The sequence below is a fragment of the Leptodactylus fuscus genome, chromosome 2 (genome assembly GCF_031893055.1).
Source record: "Leptodactylus fuscus isolate aLepFus1 chromosome 2, aLepFus1.hap2, whole genome shotgun sequence".
Lineage (NCBI taxonomy): Eukaryota > Metazoa > Chordata > Amphibia > Anura > Leptodactylidae > Leptodactylus > Leptodactylus fuscus.
The window spans coordinates 229,270,738-229,287,700 of NC_134266.1; positions in this window are offsets into that span (position 1 = coordinate 229,270,738).

Genomic DNA, 16,963 nt, shown 5'->3' on the forward strand with positions numbered 1-16,963 from the left:
TGGACACCACTGTGTTTGAGAGCTAAAAAATCCTCATATATATACCCTGTGTCCAGTGCAAGGAGATCAATTTACAAATTACTTTTGCTTGACGTGCCTTTTCATGAAAATACTATTTCAGGAATGATATTGCTTCCAGGCTCTAATTTTGCAGAGGTAGCAGGTGCAAAAAAAAACCTAGCAAGAGTAACCTGAACAACGCGTTTTTGATCAATTGTAACTTAAGATGATGGATGTCCTTGCACTGAATAATTATGCACAGAAGTTTGCTCTTTGGGTATGAAATATGCAACAGAGAATAATACCAGTTTGTTCTGCAAATTTGAGATTTGCAACAGAGATTTCTACCAGTTTGCTCTGCAAGTTTTAGCTGTGCAACCAAGGTTGCTAGATTGCTACCAGTTTGATCTGCAAATCTGAGATCTGCAAACAAATCAGAATGATTTTGATTGTGCAGAACCAATGGAGAATAGAATTTTTTTATTTTTTTTATTTCATCATCTCTTGTTATACACTAAACAAGTTCATCTCACTTAGGATAATGTACTGATATGGGTGCATTCACGCTTGTGCCGTGTCTTCCCGCCGGGTCTCCGTCCGATTCCCCAGAGAAACTGCACAGGGGACAGCTTCCTGGTGGGCAGTTTTAAAACCCATTCTTCTGAACAGGTTTTGAAAGCAAGGTGTCCGTATAAAGCCGGGAAACCAGTCTTTTGGGCTGGACACGAAGTCGGACATGTGCGGTTTGCTTGTAAAACCCATTCAAATGAAAGGGTTTTAAAACTGACAGCTGGGAAGCCGTCCATTATGCAGTTTCTCTGGGGAATAGGACCTGGCGGGTGGACAAGGGCGCAAGTGTGAACGCCTCTTAACATGGTAGATCTAATTTTATACAAAAAAAAAAAAAAAATACGTGCCAAAGAATTTGGAGTGGCTGGATTTATGGATTATCTTCAGTCATTCATAGTTTCTCTTAGGTTATGTCCACATGCATACACAAGCCATGTGGTTAGGGGATTCTTCATGCGATGGGGGATATGTGGGGTGATGGCAAGCTCAGTGCACTTTTTTGAAAATATTACCTGGAAACATAGGTTAACCGAGTTATTACATAAGTTATTACATAAGCTTACTGCATAGGTATGATATGATTGTCAGTGCATAAATGAAATATAGTAAAAGAACCAAACTTATTACATAGTTACATACTAGATCTAAGCCTAAAGCAGACATACTGTATTATGAAAGAATCAAGCCTACAGCAGTTAGTAATAGCCACCCAGGTCACAGTAGTGACAAAAATAACCCTAGAAATGCACAGTAGGGTGTGCCTTGTCACACCTGGATCGCCCTGTAAGCTCGCCATCGGTTATATTCACATTTTTTTGCGGTATAGTTTCAGCCTCTGATCTAACCCGATTAGAAACTGATGACAAAGTGAACGGTGTGTAAAGTATATCATGACAGATCCTGTATAAAAAAAATGAGCATGACCGGTTTGATGGAGGTTGAAGTAAACCGGTCCGTCATGAAGTGGATTTTTTTTCTTAACAAATTCTGCTAATGTGGAGCTGTCCTCTGGGGGGAAAAGGGAATTTCAATACATCTGTGACTTTCTTTCCCATAGCAGAACATTGAGAAAGCATTGAGCCTTATAATGCTGCAATGCTGTAAAAAGTGCAAGCAACTTTTTCACCAGGGCCTATGAACCTGCATAGAACCACGATAGTGTGTGGCACAGAGTGCTTAAAACATATGGCAAATCTAACAGTACATACCAAGAGCAAACATACGTAAGAGTTAGACTATGTGGTTGATGCTTCCCTTCAATAATGTTCACCTATTTATATACACTGTCTACCAATAAGTATTTGGACACCCATGCTAATGAAGATATCTGCTGTTGTGATGTACATCACGCCTTCTGCCATTATATACAGTAGGAAACAGCATTGGCATTAGTGCCACAAAGTGTAGAGTTGTCCGATTTCGAGAAACATGTAATTGTGGGGTGCCACAGAAATGGTCGATCCTTAAGGGACATAGCAAGCGAACTGAATTACCCATAATCCACGGTGTCCCCTTCAATTTTGGGTGGTGAAAACCTATATAGGACTCTTCTCTTCAGATGTACTGCATTGTTAGAGGGTTGGGGAAGGAAGCAGAGTGGGGAGACAAACAATTGTAACTACTCATGCAAAATATGAAGAGACCAGTAGGGAGCTATAGGGCAGGCTAAGGAGAAAAATATGACATTTTAAGTTCATTTTTAGCTTAGTAGGTTAGTTGGCATACTGTACTTGGAAACAGAGCAGCTTTGGTCTTTACTATACTATTGAACTTAACCAGTTGCATTGCACTTCATGGTACTAAATTACCCTGTTTCCCCGAAAATAAGACACCCCCCCTTCACCTTCTGGATCACATACAACTGGCAGTCATGCCAGCACTCCGCTAATTGTTCCCCGCTTTGTTTGCTGATTGTTCCCCGCTCCAGCCGCTGCATAAAACATCCCCCGAAAATAAGAAAGGTCATATATTTCGTTAACTAATTAATTATAAGAACATGTCTTATTTTCGGGGAAACAGGGTATAAGATGCCCTGGTTTTACAATAAATGTTACCAATATTATATCAGTGAGAGCATGTATAATTCTGGTGCTAAAGAGATTTTATTACCTTTTGGTCTGAGACTGATTGTGACGGCCATCCATACATAGTCCATGCACCAGTGACAAACACATGGGTCAGTCATTCCATAGATGGTTTTATAGATCTTGAACAGAATGATTCTCAGGATAACTTTATCTGTCCAAGCTCCATCCACATGTTAAAGGACACGACTGATGACGGCTCATAAAGTTTTATGTTTCTGTAATGACAGTCACCTCTATTACAAAAGTCTCTGACCTCTGCATAAGCAATGCCGCCCCTGCTACCTCTTGTGTCCCCCCCTCTACCTCATAGATTGTAAGCTCTAGCAGTCCCATTGTGTGAAATGACTTTCTTTGTAATGTATCTGTCTGTATTTGAACCCTACAAATTGTACAGTGCTGCGGAATATGTTGGCGCTATAGAAATAAAATTTATTATTATTATTATTATTATTATTAATGATTAGATATACTGGTAACGCTGGGTTCACACTTGCGTTCGGCACTCCGTTCTGTGCTTTCCGTCTTCTGCATGCAAGAAGACGGAAACCACAGACCAGGTCCGGCTGTGAGCAGCAGTGAGCGTTTTATGCGCTCCGCCGCAAAACCGTTTTTTAAAATCCGGACACAGAGTACTGCATGTCCGACTCTGTGTCCGGATTTAAAAAAACGGTTTCGCGGCGGAGAGCATAAAACACTCACCACCGCTCACGGCCGGACAGCTTTCTCACCCCATTCAAATGAATGGGTATGAAAGACTCCTGCAGGTTTCTGTCTCCTGCCTCTTTTTTGTGCAGGAAACGGAAACCTGCAGAACGGAGACCGGGCGCAAATGTGAACGAGCCCTAAGTCTGTCCACGTTTTAGTGGTTTTCTATTATCTAGCCATTATATATTATATGGTACTCAAGTACAATGGCTCTCCTCTTATTAAATACATCCAAAACCCCATAAACAGAACCTTTCATACACAAGAAATCTCTCATCTCCCCTAAATATATTATAGCTGACCTCAGAAGCCTGGATATGCAATCTATAAAATATCAAGGGATACACAGTGAGACATCCACCAACCAGAAAAGGGTCAAAATGTCTTCCAGCAAAAGTTTATCAAAGACTATGACTGCATTGTTAACATAGTTTCCATGACACGTTCCTTCTTGTTGTGATCAAAGTGTTATTTACTACCTCAAAATAATATGTAGTAAATCTTCATTCTGTATATGTCCTCTGGATATATAGGTTCAGAAAGACCCTCAACTGCCGTATTCTTTGTATTTATTAGGTTTATTATTACAGAGGTGTATGTGGGGAGCTGAGTGTCTTCATACAAGGATAGCGAATAAACCCCATCATTATAGAGAACCTCCCACCACATGAATTTATCTAGACTAGTAATTCTCAAGTATCGGAATCATAAGTTTAGGTATCAACCATGCAAAACCAATATCACCAAAAGGCCTATTGGGGCAACCCAAATACATTTATATCCCAAATAAATAGTAGTTATTTAAATTGACTTTGAATATTCTGCATTTAGGGTCCATTCACACAGAGTAACGTGGCAGAAGCTGGGATCAGCAAGTAGGGTCGTGGCACTTAAAACATTTATTGGCCAATCCTGTTGGTTTAGATTGCTGGAGTTCGCCTTATAGTTTTGTTCAGACTGAACACGTCTGAAACAAGCTGTTATTATTATAATTAATATAATGATCGGAAGTCTATGGGAGATGATTAAACATAAAAACAGTGTTACTCACCTCTCCTGGACTCCTGCGCTGGTTGTCGACCCTTTTCATTGATGTCACATGCGTCACGCTTGCATCACTATACGTCGTGTCGGTAAGGTGACCCCTGTGACTGTGTGCGACATCATTGAAGAGGCCCAAACACTAGTGCTGGAGCCTCAGAGGGGTTTGTAACACTGTAACATTTTTGATGAATATGTTTAATCACTTCTCCTGGGCCTCCAATAATTATATTCTGGGGTCTGAAGAGAATAACCATAATTTGAACACCATAGCAGTCTCTATGGGACATTATACTGTGTGGAGGCCACTATGGGACATTACACCTTGTGAAGGGACCACTATCATTTATTTATACTGTATAGAGACCACCATGAGACATTATTCTGTGTGGAGGGGCCACTGTGGGACATTATAGTGTTTTTAAATGGAGCATTTTTCCGTTTCACCAGGGACAAGGAAAGGGGGACAGGAAAGAGGGTGCTATCCTGGTTGGAGGTGGGGGTGTCCAAGTCAAAAGTTCACTCTGGGGCCCCGTCTTTACTAGTTATACCCCCGGGGCTGGTACTTGTCATAAACCCATTAATGATTTCCGTATTGTGATCAGGTTATCTTCTCTTGTATGTAGTGTCCCTGCCTGATAACATGGTTGAATTTTTGTCATGTCTCAGACCATGGAAAATGCTTGCATCGATGGTTGTATCAATTTATATCAGTCTGTCTGCAGGCTTGGTGATAAGTGTCTGAATACTGGTTATCCTACTGCTGGGACCCTGGGCTACCACAAGAAAGGCTTAATACGTGCTCTCCCCACCATATAAGAGCAAATTCGAACAAGCGTCGTGATTCAAGTAACATGCAGCGCCGCACCTCCCATGAGGCGACCTGAAGCGACCGCTTCAGGCAGCTCTATGCCAGGGCCCCAGGGAGGGCGGCATTTTTGCTTACCTAAGCCAGTCCAAGACAAGCTGTCCTGGACTGGCTTAGCACCGGGCGGTGGATTGGGCAGGCCGCTGGAGCAGCGCTGCTCCAGCGGCCTTCCTCACGCTCAGGCAGAGAGCAGGTCCTCTCCCTGCCTGCTCTCTGCCTGCGAACACAGCTAAGCACCGCCCCCTTGGCTTCACCATGCCCACTTCACTCCGCCATGCCCCCTCCGCTCCACCCCCTCCTCCTGGGGGGGGGCAGCTTTCTGTCATCCGTCTCGGGCGGAGAAAAGGGCAGGTTCACCCCTGGTAACATGCTATGACATTTTTTCATGCATTACGCCACGACTCTAATGCTGCTTTGACCAGATCATTTCTAACAAGTACCTTTGCTCCCCAAAACAGTAATAGTGCCCTTCAGTGTATAACATACAGTAGTGATATCTCCCTAGTTCTCACCAAACGTTATAATGTCTCCACAAAGTATAGTGCTCCCCATACAGTATAATACCAAATTAGTGGTCCCACACAATATAATATGCTCTAGGTGGATCCACACATTATAATATCCACTCAGTGGCCTCCACATAATATAATATCACATCAATGTCTCCTCTGTGGCCTCCATATCATTTAATATTCCTCTTAATGTGATACAATATAAGTCCCGTGTGCAATAGAAGGCCATAGGATAGATCCTATGGAATGACTACTAGGCTGTAAGTGACAAATGATAGGTGAAAGTGGGCATTATTGTATGCCCCTGACAGAAGTCCGACCTATATTGTTCCCATGACATCACCAAGTAGTGGTTTCTTCAGCAAGGAGACATCTTCTCCTATTGAAAATCACTGATCTGGAAGTTAATCTATTTATATATTCAGAGGATGAAATCTGTATCAATGAGCAGTCATACAGTAAGCTGCCAGAAAGTTATTAATTTGGCTTGATGGTTTGATCTGACTTAAGGAATACAAGGGAGTGTTTGCCCAATAGCTATGAGTTACTAGTAGTAATTTATGCAAAGCTGTCTTAATTGTGTAATTATTTATTAGTTTGTTAGTTATTACAAGCAAAATATCTATTCAATTACACATGTGTTCATTTAATTGGAATAGAGTAAACCCTTCAGTTTCCCATCTGCCTATGGCTATTTTAAGTAAAGTATGGCTCTGGATCCTTCTTGCCCTGTATTCACATTTGTAGACCTATTCTGGGTCCAAGAGAGGTATGTTTATCTAGCGTGAGCTCCCAACTGAATGAGGTCGCCTTGTTGGGGCAGATGGGCTTTTTTACTGTTTGATCAAATATGTATAAGGAAGAACCTTTATTTTATATGTGTATAGATCATATTAGCTTATTCATGTGTGTAAATAATAGCAGTAATGCAATATTGATGTCTATTTTATATGTCCTGGTGCTGTGTACAGAGTGCTACTGTATTTTTGCATTTATAATATAATTTAGTTATTATAAGTATACAGGTATTGTATGGTGGGTGATAAATACTGTAGATGATATCTTTCTTCATTTAGTAAAATAATATTCATAGTCACACAATAACACACAAATCCATGTTCTAGAGTATTGTGTATTTTTAAAGAGGTAGTCCAAGACTCTTGTCCACATGCTGTGGTTGTTAGGATGGGCCGGGGCTTCCGCTGTGCTGCGCGGAGGCTCCCGACCCACTGTGTGTCCATCGCCGGAATGGCGCGTCTTGTCCCGGCACAGGGTGGGTCGGAAGCTTCCACTTGAGTTTGCGGAGATTCCGGTTTTCCCCTAGTGTCGGGACCAGCACTTCCAGGGTTGGAGAGGTCAGCGGTTATTCGTTTTTTGGTGTCAGCTTCCCTGCATTACTCCCTACCTTGTATACCTGTCCCTGCTGTTCCTGATCTCCCTCTGCATGTGTATGACCTTGGCTTTCTTTACAGGCATCTCCTTCTTGATCTCCTGATTTGGCACCTTCCTGACCTCCTGTGCATGACCTTTGGCTTTCTCCTGACCTCCCCTATTTGGATCCTGCTTTGGCTACTCCGCTACCTCCTGAGTATGACCCAGCGCTCCTGAATTCGCTTCTGCCTCTTCCTTCTGCTACCACATGACCTCCTGTTACCGACTCGGCTTGATTGAATACACTTTGGCTTCCCCTGGAACCTGCGTTGACCTCTGGATTTACCTGCAGGTCCTGTACATCTGTTTCTCCATGCTGACCTGCTCTCCTGAACCTTTATCCACTGAGGTTAGTGTCTGGGTTTTTCTGGGTCCTCCTTACTTGGGGTTCGCTGGGTGTGCGGCACTCTCTGGGCGGCTGTGGATCTGGGCCTCAGATCTTACCAAGTCCAACTCCACCATCAGGAGCTCTGGTGAAGAACTCCAGGGCCTGGTTCGGCTCTGGTTAGGAGAGCGTAGTGCACTCAGAACTGTTTTTGCCTCGGTGCCTGGGGATTCAGTTATTATTGTTGTGTCAGGTTCCTAACACTGGTATTGCAGTTCAATCCTATTCACTTGATAACCTCAACTACTTTAATATCTAGTCACGATTTTGCCAATTATAGCACTAAACTCAAATAGGTAATAAATAGTTTTATATATATATATATATATATATATATATATATATATATATATATATATGAGCAATAAAAGCGGTGCTTTTTATGCTTGTAGGAAGAATAGATAAAATTACTTTTCGGATTTTGGTCAAATGATGCCATGACCTTAACTTTTTCTACTCCATTGTCTTCTCTCTTTTGACAGAAGTTGCATCCAGAAAAGCACCCAGAACCTGACCGAATAAAATCAAAGCTGAACTTTATAAATCAACTGGCTAGTTATAGATGTTTCAATCCTATTTGTGGTTATTTGCCCTAAAATATACCAGTTACATTAGGTTCACTTCTGCGCTTGGGTTTCTGTTGTTGTCCTCTTGGGCAGCCAAAGTACGAAAACCTAATCTACTTAAAAATCGGTTATCCATGGAAACCCACAGATCCCATACACTATAGTGGGATCTTCCAATTTTCCGCCTGGTTTCCCAAAAAGTTTTTAATCGGATTCAGGGACATTAACTCCAAACAGAATCCAGGTGCATGTGTGAACCTAACCTTGTGAGTCAGTTTCCATGTCCACTCTTAGGGGGCATTCACACAGAGTAAAGTGGCATTGATTCTACCACGATAATTCGCGGCAGAATCAGCGCTGATAAAAAGACTCCCATTGAGTTCAATGGATTCCATCGTCCACACGGAACTCATTGAAATCAATGGGAGACTCTTTAACCCATTGATTTCAATGAGTTCCGCGCAGAAGACAGAACCCATTGAACTCAACGGGAGTCTTTTTATCAGCGCGTTATTGCGAGTTATCGTGGCAGAATCAGCACCACTTTACTCCGTGTAAATGCCCCCTTAGGATTCTCTACTATACAACATTATGATCCTGCTTGACCTCCACTTTCTGACCCCTGGTTTGTATAACTACATTGATAACTACTACATGGCACCACATACAGTGAAACTTCCCCAAAAGAACACTTCTTTGAGAAGATTACCTCCTTACACAGACCACATTTTCTGTAATGGATAGAAAAATTTATAGGGTAAAAAACCAGTGGCAAAATTGTTGGGTTTTTTTTCCTATTCCTTCCCAGAAAGAGTTAATAAAAGTTAACCAATGAGATATATCTATCCCAAAATAGTGCCATTAAGCACTACCATTGCTATACCGTTATCAAGGCCTAAAACAGGCCAGTCACTAAAGGGTTAAAGCGATTGTATAATTAACAAAAAATATAGCTTTTTTTCCCCAGATATAATGCCATATTATGGTAAGAAGAAGAACTCCATAGGCTTGAGTCAGGTTATACTTTAAAGGTGTAGCTAGTCTCAATTCTAACCTGCTCCTTGTGCCCCCTAGCTAAATTCTACACTTTGAGTTGCCAGGCCTGACAATATAGTGATGTGTTACCTGCAGGACATGGAGTCTCCTCAAGTTTCCAGGAAAAAAAAAAGCTGATATGTTCATAGATAAAGAAATCTCATATATAGAAGACAAAAAACAGGGGGCACTCACCCGAGCGTATCGTAAAAGGCAGACTTTTATTCCAAAATGTCCATAAAATCATCCACATAGTGCACGGGAGAGAGCACAATGCAAATAAGGATAGGCAACGAATTGTTTTGCACTACATAATAATAATAATAATAATAATAATAATAATAATAATACATTTCATTTATATAGCCCCAACATATTCCGCAGCGCTGTACAATTTGTAGGGTTCAAGTACAGACAGAAAGATACTTTACAAAGAAATAGTAAATTCACACAATGGGACTGAGGGCCCTGCTCACAAGAACTTACAATCTATGAGGAAGAGGGGGTGACACAAGAGGTAGCAAGGGTGACCTAGAAGGCGGCATTGCTTATACAGTGGTCTAGACATTTTTTGAAATAGAGGTGACTATCATTACACATATATAAAGCTGTATGAGCTGTCACCAGTAATGTCCTTTAATATACAGATGTTGCCTGGACAAATAAAGTTACAGTCTGAAACGGCATCATATCCTGTGGGGTGGTACGGGAGCGTGAACAGAGGAGCATCATAATGAGCACTAATTTAAGTCATTAACCAATTAATCAACTAACTGTGACACATCAGGAGACTCAGCTTGGTACATACAAATAACACTGACCAGAGCAGTACCATAAAATGCCATCTTAAGGCTTGAAAGAGCGCATTTAGCACAAAACGATCCATTGCCTAGCCTTACTTGCATTTTTCTCTCTCCCGTGCACTACTGTGCTGTTAGAGTACTGGGGCCCGCCCCCAGCGCTGCAAGATAACTCATTTGCATACCAACAAAAAACATGATTTTTACCGAATGGCGGCCCGGACAAGACATCTAAAGTTAGGAGAAGAATAGCCTTTCTAAAGGCTATTCTGACATGGTAGGCAGAAAAAATACAATATTAATGATAGAATCCCTTTAAATAGGGAGCCATTGCAGAATAAGTCATGTTGCGCCAAGTTGTGGTGGACTAACTTTGCTAATGCTGCACCCTCACTACAGCCACAGACAAAGTGGGCGCAGGTATTTAACCCCTGCTATGAAATAATACCAAAATGTTCAAGATGTGCAACTTCACACCTTACAAATTCGAAGGCTGTGGGGAAATACAGAAAATTGTTCTTGGATTTTCTAATTTTTGGTAACTGTTGGCCTTTATTTAGACTTTTAAGAACAAACTTGTCCGCGTCAAGCAGCTGGCTGGGAAAGCAATTACACTGATAAAATCCTTGGACTTCTAAAGTTAAGTTAATCTATGAGTGCATAAACACTTTTTTTATACACAGTTGTTGCGTCCCATTCTTCTCCTAATAGTGCAATTTTCTGACATACAGGACGGAATTTATTACACTATGAGCGCCAGTTTTATGGCACAGATGGGTGTAATTGTGGTGGATCTTTGGCACAGCCATTTTTTCCACCAAAGACGTACCACATACTTTGTTCTTCATCTCGCTCGCCACTTTTTACAAAAGTGGGTGGAACAGGGCGGAAACCAAGGTGGGCTGGGGAAAGAGACACCTCGGCCCAACAAATTTATTTCAACTCAAGCCCCTTCTGAATGGTGTTGGCTTCTCTTCTGGTGCAGGAGTGTGCCCAATGTATTCAGCAACCAGAGTCTCTTAATAATTCAGGCGCCCCTCACACACCTACTGTAACTTACTGACATATAAGAAAATGATACTAGAGAATCTCCTTGTAAGATAGTAAGTGAGTTTGTGTCACTTCTTGAGTCGAACCGTCTAGTTTCTGTTTAGCTGTTAGGCATAAACTGAGAAGATGGTGACTTTTTCCCTTCAAAGCAGAATCCCCCCGCAGCGAAATCTTCTCTAACCTTTACATGACATGAGCAAATGAAAAATGTCACAAATGGGAGTGTGTGAGACTGAATATGCTGCGTATAGCAAATTGTTATCTACCTATAGGACTAAAAAAAGGGCTTGGCTCCAATTACGGGCTTGAGAATGCAGGCGGCCTCTTTCAAACCAATATTTCTCACATACACACAGAAATAACAGATTTTATCGTCGCCATGCAGAAAAACAAGAAAGCAGCATTATCCTTCACCCTAGAGGTAAAAGTGTAGCAGGATTTCATGAACCCTTAATAGTTCAGTGGTTAGCATTGCTGCCTTACAGCCCTGGGGTTGTGGGCTCAGAAGCTCATGGACCAACTGCAAAAACTGTCCTAGCACCCCATCCCACATAACTACCAATGTGCATTCATAGCACTGATGTCCTCTTGCATAAAGTCCAGGTGCAACTGCAACCTTTCCACCTCCTATAGGTACTGCACAGACTCAAACAGGCTCAAACCTGAACTGGATAATATCTAAAGACAGCTTGTATGTTTTCCCATCAATGGTTTGGGTTTCATTTAAACACATGCTTTTGCAAGAAAAAGTAAGTGAACCTTTTGAAAATACTATGCATTTTTTACTAATAAAATCTGGTCTGATTCTTATAGACACCCAACCTAACCCAACTAACATCACAGCTGGACCCTTCATGTCATGTATTAAGCACAATGGTAAATGTCTACAGGATAAAAGTAAAGTCCCATTTACATAAGCCAATGGTTATGCCAGTTATGATGGTCTTGCGTTCATACATTTTCCTGATATTTGGCATTTGTAAGCTCCTGAGCGAGTGACAAATGAACACTTGCTTGTTTTTTGGTCGAGTACAGCTTTTATAATACATGTATAAAACATCAATTGTCAGGAGAACATTGTCTAGTATGGAAGGGGATATTTGGTTGAAACTCAATTTAACTGTATGTGGAGACCGCAGCACGCAGACCTCCCATGAGCACGGATCAAAGTATTTTGCTACTGAATGACACTCAGCTGACAAATAGGAATGTGTGAATGATTCCTAAATGGGCCCCTGTGTTAGGCTGGCTACACACAATGCAGTTGTTTTTTTCAAACACTGCATGCATTTAGGAAGTTTACAGCAATGAATTAGTGAGCCTCACACACTCCCACACTAAAACTCGTTCAGAATAAGCGTGTAAAAACCAGCTCCCAAACGCGCTTATCACATTGAAAACAATAGGGAAAAAAGCCTCCTATTGATTTCATTGGGAAGCGCACATATGCCGGCAACCATAGAAATCAATGGGAGCTGTTTTTTACGCGCTCATTCTGAACGAGTTTTATGTTCCGATTTAGCGCAGCGTATACTCCATGTGAAGGCTCCTTAAGGGTGCATTCACAAGGAGGAAAATGCGTTTGGTATTCCGTTCAGGGGGTCCCCATGCGGACTCCCCAAATGGATTACTGACGCACATGTGAATGAGGCCTATGGCTACGACCCAACATTGCAGAAATGGATTGAGCAGAAGTTAGAAGTATTTCCTAGATAGTTTCTATTCCTTTTGTAGCCACTCTTGGCTTTGGCTGAAAAAACTGTAACAAAATCTGCAACAATAAAAACTACTTAACCACAACATGAGGCCTCAGCCTAAGGGCTCATTCACACAGAGTTTTTTGGTAGTGAATTTTGACGCGGAAACCACTTCACAATCTGCCTTAAAAAACGGCTCCCATTGACTTCAATGGGAACCGCTTGCTTCTTTTTTCCACTAGCTAGTAGTGGAAAAAAGCGAGATGACCTATCTTGCCGCGGATTCTGTGGCTGACTCAGTCGGGGCATCTGCGGCACAAGACTAGGTCCATTCATTCAGGCTTAATCCGGTGCGGAATGCCGCTACAGGATGCCGGTGCACTGCAGCAGCATTACGTTGTGGCTAAGGGAGCGTTCACACTACCGTCGGTGTCCGACAGGTAGTGTCCGCTGCTAATGTCCGTGCAAAATCTTGTGCGGACATTAGTATTGGACACTAGCTGTGTCCGTGACATTTTGCATTGATTTAAATGGACATCGGGTGCGTTCTTTTACTGTCCGTTCCTGTCCTTAACTGTCCGTTACCAAAGATGTCCGACTTTTCAAGTGGACAGCAAAAACCTACATGTCAGGTTTTGTTGTCCGCTTGAAAAGTCGGACATCTTTGGGAACGGACAGTTAAGGACACCCATGGACAGTAAAAGAACGCACCCGATGTCCATTTAAATCAATGCAAAATGTTACGGACACAGCTAGTGTCCAATACTAATGTCCGCACAAGATTTTGCACGGACATTAGCAGCGGACATTAGCCGTCGGACACCGACAGTAGTGTGAACGCACCCTAACTGTGCAGTATGTTCACACGTGGAATCCATTTTCCGCCGTGTGAACATACCCTAATGGTCCTTACATATAGGTGGGTTGTATAGTAAGTAACATGCACTACTACAGTTGAATACTGCATACAGTTCTCCGGTAAACGTTTATATTACCTTGTCTCACTTCTTTTGTGCTCCTTGCTGTATCTTCCTCCTCCAGCACATGGCATCAAAGAAGAGCGCCAGAGTCGGTGTTTGACTCTTCTGTGATATGCGAGCTGTGGTTATGGCTTAGCCCTGTGATTGGGGTTCAACAGTGACATGGGCACACCGAGTGTCATGGTGTCACAGAAGAGTGTCAGAGCGCTCTAAGGTCTAAGGGTCTTTGAAAACAAATGTACAGCTCATAGATGTCATCTGTATGCTGTCCGTATACAGTCATCTGTACATTGTCCGTGTACTGTCAGTTTGTTTCTGGGTTTTTTTTTGGTTTTTTTTGCAGGCTTGAAATGCAGACATATTGGGAACGGATATACACTAGAATATACAGCATCCACAGCATCATGCAGCAAACACTGCATGAAAAACGACAACGCATCACGGTTTTTCCTGCAGCACTTTTCACAGAAAGTTCGCAGAGGTTCAATTATTCCTATAGAGAAACCATTGGAGTTTGCGTAGGTATAATTGACATGCCTCCATTTCCAAAACCACAAAAAGTTTTAGAAACCTCAGCTTTTCCGCTGCGCGTATTTTACCATTATAAAGTGATTGTAAAATGCCACCTTTTTTTCTGCATCGTTTATGCGACAGGCAAACTGCGTCGTTTACGCCACATGCGGCCCCGGCCTTAACCATACACCTTTCAGAAGAAATGAGTACATAAATTATCTAGAACTGTAAAAACTCTTGGTATAAATCTTATCAGTGGGCACAACAGGCAATCCTGGAAGAGGTGAGAAAGAATCATTGAGGGCAGACATCTCCATACTATTGAATATATTGAATATAATGTTATTTATCCTACATGCAAAACTCATAGAACATCCAGAATGTCAGAATTGAAAAAAAATAAAATTATAATTAATATATTAAAATAATCAGTTGAGCAAATGAAAGGGAGAGGTTTTGCACTCTAGTACTGTGTGCTGCTACAGTCATCCAGCTTGAGGCATAAAATCTATTTGTATTTGACTTTTTTGCCAGAGTCATTCAGGGTTCAAGAAGAGAATGAATCTGCAAATATTACACTTTTCATGATACTATGCTGCCAAAAATTCTTAGAGAATCTGCAACTTTACTGGCTTCAATACATTCTTAGGGGGTGTTTACACTTGCACCTGCTGCCTCTCATGATTCCACGAAATTGCAGAAAAACAGATTAGAGATGACGTGCATACAGTCAGTTTAAAAATCCATTCATTTCAGTGGTGTAACTACCGCCATAGCAGCAGAGGCAGCTGCCACAGGGCCCAGGACATTAGGGGCTCGGTGACAGCCGTTACCGCTGCTATCATTATACTCGGGGGTCTTTTCGGACCCCCGAGTATAATGATTGGCGGACTGGGAGAGGTAAGAAACATAAAAAACACTGTTACTTACCTCTCCACAATCCTGCCAGGCTTCCTTCCTGACGTCCTTTCTGACGTCACATGAACCCGGCCTGCGTCCCAGGTCATGCGACGTCCGACGTTGTTGAAGAAGGACGACGGCAGAGGCCGACAGCGTAGGAGCCGGGGGACAGGTAAGAAATAGTAGTTTTTTATGGTTTTATTCCCCCGGGTCTCCGATTATTATACTCTGGGGTCTGAAAAGACCCCAGAGTATAATAATTGTTTATGGGTGTCCACAGTGGGACATAATACTGTGTGCAGGGACCACTATGGCGATAATACTGTGTGCAGGGGCAACTATTGGGGATAATACTGTGTGCAGGGGCAACTATGGGGGATGATACTGTGTGCAGGGGCCACTATTGGGGATAATACAGTGTGCAGGGGCCACTATTGGGGATAATACTGTGTGCAGGGGACACTATTGGGGATAATACTGTGTGCAGGGGCAACTATTGGGGATAATACTGTGTGCAGGGGCAACTATGGGGGATGATACTGTGTACAGGGGCCACTATTGGGGATAATACAGTGTGCAGGGGCCATTATTGGGCATAATACTGTGTGCAGGGGACACTATTGGGGATAATACTGTGTGCAGGGGCCACTATTGGGGATAATACTGTATGCAGGGGCCACTATGGGGGATAATACTGTGTGCAGGTGCCACTATTGGGGATAATACTGCGTGCATGGGCCACTATTGGGGATAATACTGTGTGCAGGGGCCACTATTGGGGATAATAAATGCGTAGGAGGGGGTCGGTCGAGGTCTTCGGCATCAGTGGGGGGGGGCATGTCAAAAGTTTGCCACGGGGCCCCGCCATTCCTAGTTACGCCACTGATTCATTTCAATAGGTTTTTAAAGCAAACCACCGGTGTCCATATGCAGCCTGTCCGCCATGAAACCACTTTTGTTGCATGAACACAAAGTCGGACATAAAGAACTTTGTGTCCATGAAAAAAGTGGTTTTACAGCAGAGACGCTGCATATGGACAGTGGTGGTTTGCTTTAAAAACCCATTGAAATGAATGGGTTTTTAAACTGACTGTATGCAAGCCATCTCCAATTTGTTTTTCTGCAATTTCGGCAGAACCACGGCTGGCGGACAGTAGACACAAGTGTGAACATCCCCTTACCAGTAATACCTGTCCTTGATGTTTTTCTTGTAGAGAAGTGGCTTCTTGAATAAAAGTATGCCCCTACTGTGTCTTTGAATAAGAATATGCCCCCATTGTAACCCTTGAATAAATGTATGTCCCCACTATGCCCCTAAATACATTTATGTCATCACTTTGTCCCTGAATATATCTATACAACTACTGTGTCTCCTGAATACAAGAAACAGAAGGTCCACCATTGCAGTGCACTTTCCACTTGCAGCCATAACCATAATTTCCCTGGAATGATGCAACCACAACAATCACATTTTTGCACCACCTACATCGTGGAAAAGACACAAGTGTTGGTGCAACAAATCAGACTTACTTGCACAAGTAAAGGAACATCTAGGGTTGACTTTCTGCATCCCACCTCCTTACAGTCTGGTGGCTGCTGCCATGTCCAACCACACTGGTCAGATCCTAAGACCCAGATCAGAATGTATTAGTGTTGCTTCGAACATTTTTTTAAAATGTGGGTGCATTATATGGCTGACTCTGATAGGGGCACAATGTATCTGGCACTTATATGGATGGCACTGATACTAGTTGAGTTAAATTTGAAATAATTTCAAAAAGTAATGAAGTTAAAATGTGTGATGTCGGGTGTGGTCCTCAGGG